Source organism: Gavialis gangeticus, unplaced genomic scaffold (genome assembly GCF_001723915.1).
Source record: "Gavialis gangeticus isolate Ggan-Ray unplaced genomic scaffold, GavGan_comp1, whole genome shotgun sequence".
NCBI lineage: Eukaryota > Metazoa > Chordata > Crocodylia > Gavialidae > Gavialis > Gavialis gangeticus.
This window is the reverse complement of record NW_017729014.1, coordinates 14657270-14666548: the sequence shown is the minus strand read 5'-3', so window position 1 is coordinate 14666548 and position 9279 is coordinate 14657270.

Genomic DNA, 9279 nt, shown 5'->3' with positions numbered 1-9279 from the left:
TTCTCACTTAACCACACTCTGCCCACACTGCACATTGAAAATGCTGCCAGCTCCAGAAGATGAAGTGTCAGTGCCCGAGCCATTAGCCACCCAACTGAATTCAATAGATGGAATGGGAAGCAAGTGAACCGAGGAGAGCAGTAACCAAGCAAATGTACAACAGCAGAGGACAATTTGAGACCAGCATATTCTGCATACCTGAGAGGAGCTGTCTCCCTGCTAAGATACACACATGACACCAGCTGAAGGTGAGTGCACATTGCACTGTGAAGAGAATGTGACAGATTGACTGGCTGGCTTTAAAGCATAAGCCACTGTGGCTTACTAAAATCTGATTCCCAATTATGTCCTCTTGCAAACACAGGTGCTGGTGTCCTGCTGCTTAGGCTAACTAATGCAGGAATGACATTGCACAGAGCTATCGTCACGTGCAGTGGCAGCTCATGCAATGGGTTGATAAGGCTCGTCCCCTTGGATTAAAGCCCAGAGTGAGGTTGGACCTAGGTTGCTGGGAATTGTCTATCCTGAAATGGCCTTTTGAGTCTTTCACTAGGAGGAACAAGTACAAGACAGTTTCCTGGGGAGTATTTCTGGGGAAAAAACATGGGTGACCAAAGGTCTTCGAAAACTTCCTCAAGATAAAAGTTCAGGGATGGGAGGAAGTTGTCTTTGGGAAAAAAGACATCCTTATAATTTGAGACTGTGCGCAGGTGGGGAACAGAAAGGACAAAGTCACTGTTCCTTTGTCTCATGAGATAAAGGGCATGCCTATGACTTATCACCTCTTTACAGCTGCCATCCAGTTTCTTGCTCCCTTAATCCCTGCATGAGATCACAAAGGATGGGATTCTAGATATGTGGATGGACAGTTGGCAGGATGGGGGGGATACTGAATCTACGTGGGATGGTACCAGGTCCAATGCCCTCCCCATTCATAAAGTGCCACGTAACACTGTGGAATGGCTCTGACAGCAGAGTGTGACGTGACCATGCTCACATGCTATCAAATGCAGCTCCCCAAGCCTAGTCGGCAGGCGGACCACAGCATATTTGCTGCAAAATGAGTCTCTGCAATGTTTATTGGCTTCAATAAGACTCGCACCTGGGGGTGCGTTTTGGGCCTGTGTACTTTTAGCACTGCTGTGGGTATAAGACTGTTTGAAGGCACATGCCTTGCATCTTTAACTGTGCTGAATTATGCTGGCAAACCTACCGCCACAAGGTGCAGTGAGGTCTGTTAGCATGGCAAAAAAACTATTTTGCATCTTTGTCATTTATTTTTAATGCTCCCTAGCAAGCAAAGAAAAATGAAATGGTAGAAACTTTATCATTTTAAATCCATTCCTTGACATGCTTTTTATTACATGCCGATTGGATAAAACATGGCTCAGATAATTACATTACCTAGCTCAGCACCCAGTATTCATGTATCTTTAGCCAAAGAGCTAAAAGGAAAAAAAAATGTTTGTAAACAATAGTTTTCAATAAATGTGGATGCGCGTCTCAAAGGTTTTTGTTACAAACAACTTGGGCTTTACTTATGATTTGCCCGTATCTTTGTAATGGGACTAACATAGGAGGGATTAGACAGTCGGCCTGTCGGTTTCTTTGTATAATGAGCATCGTTTATAAATTGATCGTTCACTTCCTTGGAAGCCCCTTATGCCTCCACCATCCCATCCATCAAATTATAATGTTCTCCTCTATTTCACCGCCTTGATCCCCTCAGGAGTGCGATCCTTAGACCAACACGGCTATAACCAACAGGGGAATGCTTCCTCAAGGGCTCGGACTGATCCACAGCACTGCAGGACATTTTGTCGGCTTATCAAATGGCTACGCCACGATGTTCTTGCCTGTACCGTTTTGCCGACAAAGTTTCGATTTCCATTTGCTCCCCTAACATGCCAATATCGCAATGACTTTTGTGGCCTTGATCCTATTTATGGCTCCCACTTCTACTCTTCCTATCCAAGTATATTCATTATGGTGCCTAAAAATTGCTCATTGTTCATTGTGGCCCCAGAAATATGGACTGGAGGGGACAGAAAATGGAGCCTTTATACGCTCCAGTCTACTCAGAATTCCCAGCCTTGCATATGAAATTCTGAGCCTTTGTTGGGAGGTTTGGAGGTGACGTTGATTGTAAATGGCTGCAATTTTCTGAGCGCTTTGAAGGCCATTTAGAGTGCTATAAAAATGTCTTTAACAGCACATAGCCTGACAACACTGAAGTTTGGAGATGGCTATCCAGAGAAAGGAATTCTTGTTTGCAAGCTGTTCTGCATGTTATGTAATAAGCTACCAACATGTGAAGCATTGGGAAATGAGCCATAAATAGTAAGGCTTAGTTGGCTCAAGGCATTTGTAATGAGATGTACTGTAATGAGAAACAGAGCCTTCCTCAGCATCTGCTGACGATTCGCATCCAGCCCAAACCATTGCTCACTGCAAATCGTTGCCATCTGATGACTGCTTGGTGTGAAATGTGTTTGACAGACTGAGTCAATTTCCTGATGAATGAGCACCTGTGTCGCAACTCGCTGCCAGGGCTGGTCGTGACTGGCACCTGGGTTGGCACTCTTGTCAGGGCGGCCAAAGAATGAATGCAAGATGCGCTTTTATCGGGGAAGGCGGACCCTGTGGATCTGGACTGAGAGCTTGGGGGAGCAGCTTCTGCATTCATGGATTGTAAGGGGCTGGAAGGGACCTCGCAAGATCATCAGGTCCAGCCCCCCGCACTAGGCAGGAAAGACAGGTGGCGTCCGGTGACCCCAGTGAGGTGACCACGCTGGCTCCTCTTGAAGATTTTCCAGGGTTGATGATTGCACCACCACTGGGGGGAATTTATTCCAGTCTGGACACTGACAGTGAAGTTTTTCCTAATGTTAAGACAAAAATGGCCTTCCAGGAATTTGTGGCCATTACTCCTGGTTTTCCCCAAGGATGCTTTGGTGAACAGTTGTTCGCCGAGCCCTTGATGTATTCCCCTGATGTAGTGGTAAGCTGCTATCAAGTCCCCTCTCAGCCTTTTCTTTTTTAGGCTGAAGAGTCCCAAGTCCCTCAGCCTTTCCTCGTACAGCTTGTCTTGCAAGTCTCTGACCATACGGAGACCAAGAGCAGTGGGGGGGATATAGTCTGTCTTATGCTGTTATAAAAGGGAAATCCAGAGTAAATATGCACCTTATAGTCTAGATGAACTAGATAAAAAGAGAGTATAAGCTTTTGTGAACTCTGTATCTCAGTCTATAAGGTGCATATCATCTACCTTGCCTTCTGCCTGACTTCAGACAAACAAGGTTAACTCTACCTCTCTGTATAACTGGGAAATAACATAATGGATCTAAACCACTGCAAATGGTGGAGGAGAGGAGCAGACCCTTAGTCTCCAAGGATACAATTCATGCCCCTTCACGATCATGAAAATAGCAAACCCATAATATATCCTTAAGGCTTTTACCTTTAGGTTGTCACTTTCTTTGGGACAGGAAGCATCAGGTTTTTGTGCTTTGTACAGCACTGATACCTTTACGAATAATGCGTCTCAACACATTTGAGTCTCTTCTTAAGTGAACTAATTGGAAGAGTAGATTAAAACCTGAAGCATAACTCATAGCCAAGTGAATGCTGCAAGCACAGGTTCTGATTTCCAAAGCGTTGCTGGCAGATGACATAATGCCTGCTAACGTGTGGTGGCCTTCACAGCGTGCGTGTCCATCAGAGCTAAATATACCTGAAAGCTTTTAGAGATGAGTTTTGCAACAAATGACTCCTGCCTCTGTGCTCCCGTCTCAGAGCTGATATAATGCGAAAAATGTTGTATCAGAAAGGAGTTGCACAATAGCTCCATGATTTAATGACTTGACACCAGATACGGTTCAGTGGTTTATCTTCTGAACTTTTCGTCCTGGCTTCTCTGATCTGCACAATGCTGTAGAGATCAGAAACAAGGGGCAGGGGCAAACACAACTGTTAATAGCGAGAGGAGTAATAAAGATGCGGAAGTGTTTTAGGAAATATTGATAAGCTTACCTCTGGAGCCTGTGACTAATGATTTAATAATGAGTCAGAGAGCTTCTTAGGCAGATCCCAAACAAAACACAACCAGAATCATATAATACAGCTTGTTTCGTGTGTGTAGAATAAAAGCACGTTTGGAAACCTGCTGTATTTAGCAATATAGTATATATTTATATATTTGGAAAATGTACGATATAAATATGCTCCCCACTGGCAGGGTTGATGCCTTAGAAGCATGCTAATTTCTGTTCCGTGAGTTCGACTCAGTATCAAGTCTCTTGGGGACTTCTGTAGTATCGCTGGGACTGGAACAGGGGGAGAAAATGTTGGGACACAGAGAAAAAAGAAGGCTAAAAGGCAGGAGAGAGAGGAGTGAAGAAGGTTCAGGAGAAATGTTTTAAAGATCCTTTCCAAGCTCCTTCGCTCCTGCCATCCCTCTCTCTTATACAAGCCTAACGAGAAAAATCACGTTGCATTCTCGCTCTCCTGTATCTACGCTGATGCAAGAGAGGCTGGCAAGTGCGTATGTTATAAATAAGGCAGACAAGGTTTTTTGAGTAGATGCGATATCTTTTATTAGACCAGCTGAGTAGCAGGGAAAAAGTTCTTAGCAAGCTTTTGGGTGCAGCCGCCCTTCTTCAGGCCTAGGGAGTCTCTGCTGGTCTGAGACTCCAAGGAAGGAGAGAAGCTGGAGACCAGCAGAGACTCCCTAGGCCTGATGAAGGGTGGCTGCACCCAAAAGCTCGCTAAGAACTTTTTTTGCAGCTACTAAGTTGGTCTAATAAAAGATAGTAAGATACCACATCTACTCAAAGAACCTTGCCTCCCTATGTACTTAGACCAACATGGCTAAGTTATCAGTAAGGCACTTGCACTGTATCAGGTAAAGGCTTACTCAAACCATATGTAGCAGTGTTAAAGCATGCCAGTTCTCTAGCTGTCAGCATCCAAGAGAGTGACATAGTTGGCATGAAGTCCAGCCTGAATGACCATCTGGGTTGACTTGGGGCAGCCCCTGACACCAGACCAGAGTGAGACTTCCAACTTGTGCCTTCCTGAGCACAGCAGGCCTCCTTCGCTGCTCCCCTAGCATGTCCCAGCTTGCACTATACAGTGTAAAACCTAGTGTCAACAGTCCAAAGAGAGTTTGCTGACTGACAGATGCTTGGTTATGTGGTGATACTATGTTTCACACCCGGAAGATGCAGCAGGAAAGAGCTGCAACCTGCAACAGAGGCAGGAAGTGAGCATTAGTGGGAAAACTAAAGGAAACTGTTGTTAACTATATGAGGAGCAAACACGGACTTAAGTCTTTATCTCTGTTGTTTGCCAGGGCCTAAGCCCTTCCCCAGGACCCAGAGAGTTACAGTGGTTCAATCATGTTGAAACTCAGCCTATTGCTAAATGCCCTCTAGCCCCAAATCCCCGTCCCCACCTTCTTCCATTTGGCGTTCATGTTAGTTCCCCAGCTATAATGCTGTAAGCAAGAAGGTAGCTAGGTGTGGAGTCTAAGCACCGATGTATGCCATCTCATTCAGTTCTTCTTTATTCTGCCATCATCTGTGATATCCAAGCGTCAAATGGTTTCCTGTTGCATGTTTTGCAAGAGCAACATATGCCTGGCAATTCTGTTTGTCTTAGAGGAGGGATGTAAAGTGGTATCAACACACTATCTCCTTTCCCCTTCCTTATTTCTGATCTGCCATGTAGTTTTCATAACTATCTGATCCAGCTGAACGGCCATAATAAAGCTTCCACGTCAGTTCAAAGCGTCTGTCATCTTTTTATAACCTTCCCATTTCAGGGTGCCCGTAAAAGATTTGATTGATGTCACTAACTCCAATAAACCTCCTGCACTTCGTGGAATTTCTTTCCGTGTAACTGGCTTATAAATTGCAGTAAACGTTTTTTTATTACAAGAGTAGAAGTCACCACCATCTCTCCTTACCTGCTTACCACCCAAAAGCAGGAGGTGGTTTCATAAAAGGACGCTTGCAAAGAAATCCAGTTGGTCTAGACCAGACGGGCATGTATGTACCCATGGGGAAATGGCAGGTTTCTTTAATTATTTAGGGCCTGCTAACATGAGGGAGTACTGGTGCTGCTCAGACCACAACGCACGCCCCTGGATGATTGCTGAAAAAAAGCTCCTTCATGTTGATGGCTTTGTTCAATTTTTGATTTGGGGCCAGATACAAATTCAGACCACGTTCAGCACAGTGTGTTATAAGCATGTATTTAAAAGCTCTCCTGAATAGAGGCCTAACTCTATGCTCATGGACCTCCCCTGACTTCAGAGAGTGAAATATCCATGTACTGGCTCCACAAACCGGAGCATGGGGTGGGCATCTCGGTGTCCTGCGCTGTGCAGAACATGGCAGCCCTCAGAGATGCTGTAAGCATCTCCTCTTCCCTCCCCTGACAGCTGCCTTGCATCTCATCTGCTACATAGAGGGAGGAATTGCCTTTATTTCATGCAACTGTTGCTAAAAAAGAGCTCAGCAAAAGCCTTAATTATGGCTGCAGTGGTTTGACAGATTTAAAATAAAGCATAGTTATAGTGAGCAAAGTGATGTGACATGGTTCCCTATTTATTCTACTGCTGTGATTCCAAATTCATTTATCTCACAAGTCAAAAGCCCCCTTGTTCACTGCTGCTAAAGCCAGAGCGCTGCTTTTTGTTCTGCTCGTGTTGCCCTGAGTAACAAAGAGTTTGCTCTTGCAACGCAGGTGACAGCTTATACTACAGGCAAGTGAGGCAGAACGCAATCCCTGTCCCATTGTGGTGTTGACTGCACGGGGCCAAGGGACCAGATAGCAACAGGCAGACCGTATTCCAACCTGCCTCTCACACCGAGCCTGCGGGATCTGCTTCGAGTCAGCTCTCTGCTGCTGGCGATGATGAATTGTGTTGACAAAAGTTTTATGGGAGCCAAAGGCAGCTCGGTTCTCAGGACAGGGGCTCGGCCCGCCATTTGGGCAGTTAGGATGGTTGGCAGAACATCAGAAAAATCGGTGAAGGTTAAATATTACCAACCCTGATGCACATCTGATGACGAGGCTTACTGCATGTGTAACTCAAGAACCAGCCAGAGCAGGACAGTACAGGATTTCATGATGGTTATGTAACAACATCACGATTGCTCTAGCAACAAAGATGAACCGCATCCTTGATGTAATATGGGTATGATGCACTACATCCATTACTCTGTGCATCTAGTCTGCCCCTCTCGCATGGTGCTGGTCAATCTGTACTGACACCAGTCACAGGTTGCATGATTCATAGTTTCATAGTTGTTAGGGGATGGAAGGGACCTTACAGAACATCAGGTCCAGCCCCCCTGCACTTGGGCAGGAAAGACTGATGCGATCGGATGACTCCAGCAAGATGGATGTGACGGTCTCTTTCTCCAGCAAATTTCCCTGTTACTAAATAGTGTCTCCATTGTGATGTCTCTTACTTGGTTTCATTTCAATATCACACTCTGTGCTGTTTAAAGCTTCTTGGTCTCCTGATGACAAGGGGCTGCCCTTCTTTTCCAGATTCCTGCCCAGGATTTTGGAAAAACCGAAGGAGTTTGATATGGAGTGCTGCATACGTAGGTGGGGCTTGAAGGGTTTAGGTTTTATGCAGAACGTTGTATGCAGTGTAAATGTCATCACTAATGCTGGTAAAGTTTAAGGCTGAACTTTTGAAGAGAGCTTTAAGAGAGTTAGGCACTGAAGTGTACACCTGGGAATGAAGTTAACTCCTGGGAATTTAATAGATAACTAATCCTTACAAGCAAATTGTGGCACAGGGCTCAGGGTGTAATAGGGTTGTCTTAGTTAATACGGCTGGGGCTTGCTTCACCTCTTGGGAACACCATGGACCAGGATGACCCACTTTGCTGCCCACGAGACACCCAGGATGGAGTTTGGCCATGGCTGTGAACAAAGAGGACTTGCTAAAAGCCAATTTTAAGTTTAATTTGCAAATGGTTGCCTAGGAGAGGACCTTTCACAATCATGTGTTCCTCCAGACATGAGCAATCAGCCAGAAAGTGTTTTGTGGAGGGATTTTTTTGGCCCAGAACAGGAGATGCTTATTTTAACAGAGAGAAATAAGACAAAGCTATTTACATCTCAGCACTGAGGTGTGAGTACAGGCAATCTGCAATGCATTCGCACATTGAGCAGCCTGGCGCCACATACACAGCGTACCTCAATAACCTCCCACTGCTTGTAGGCCTTGACACATCGTGCCGGGCCGTGCAGTCTCCACTTGGGCAAAACTCCCAGTGAGCAAAAAAATTGCAGCCTTTGCCTTGTCTATCCAGCCCCTGACACAGCAGGGGGACACGGTACATTCACGGATTGCTAGCAATGTGCTCTAATCGGATGGCCAAATGGATGAGTCTGCTGTGCTGAATGTGTCGCAGCTTGTCTCAGCCCCTGAACCTGTAACCTACCACTGAGTGAGGCCTGACTCGTGGGGGTCCCTCTAGTCACAGCCTGTGAAACCAAATGCCGTCAGAATGATAAGCAGTAATTGTTGGCTGCTGTGATTCTGGTGCCTGTCTGTAGGTGGACACCATCCAAGCTGTCCCTTCCTTCCTTTGCCCTGTCCCTACATGCCAATTAATTAAGGGCTGTTCAGCTAAAGAGCCTGGTTATGGCTAGTTCTCGCATGAATCTGTGAGCTGGAAATCTTCGGCAAGGAGCACTGACAGTGGCTTTTGCATAAAGTGCAAAGAGGTCAATTTAGTGCAAGATGCATCTAAACATGCGAGATTTTAAGGTCTTCCTTGTGCACTGCCATGCTTTTCCTAAGTGGCATCTTTCTCCTCCTTGTTTTTCCCTGGTAATGAGTAAGGTATGTACATGTGTATGGGCCATCTTCATGCTTCCCTGCACTGCTCATCTGTGTATCCTAGGCCCTGTACTGCTGAGCAAATTCTCCAGCGGTGTGTTCGTCTGAGCAAGAGGGGAAGAAGTCTACCTCCCTTAGTCACCGTGAAGTACTGAAGAGCACCAGGTGAAGTCAAACTAAAACTCAGTGTAGCTCTAGATGGCTGTGGATGTGTTTGCCCTGTGACACCCAACCTGCTAGTGTATTTGGATGCATTTGCTTCTTGCAGCCTGCTCCAAAGCAGGTTGAATCTCGCCATTAACTTCAGTGAACTGTTGATCAAACCCCTTCTTGCAAAAATCACCAGCTCTCCTTTTGTGCTTTTACTTTTTTTTCTTCCCCAGGTTGGATCTTTTCCACGCCCGCTT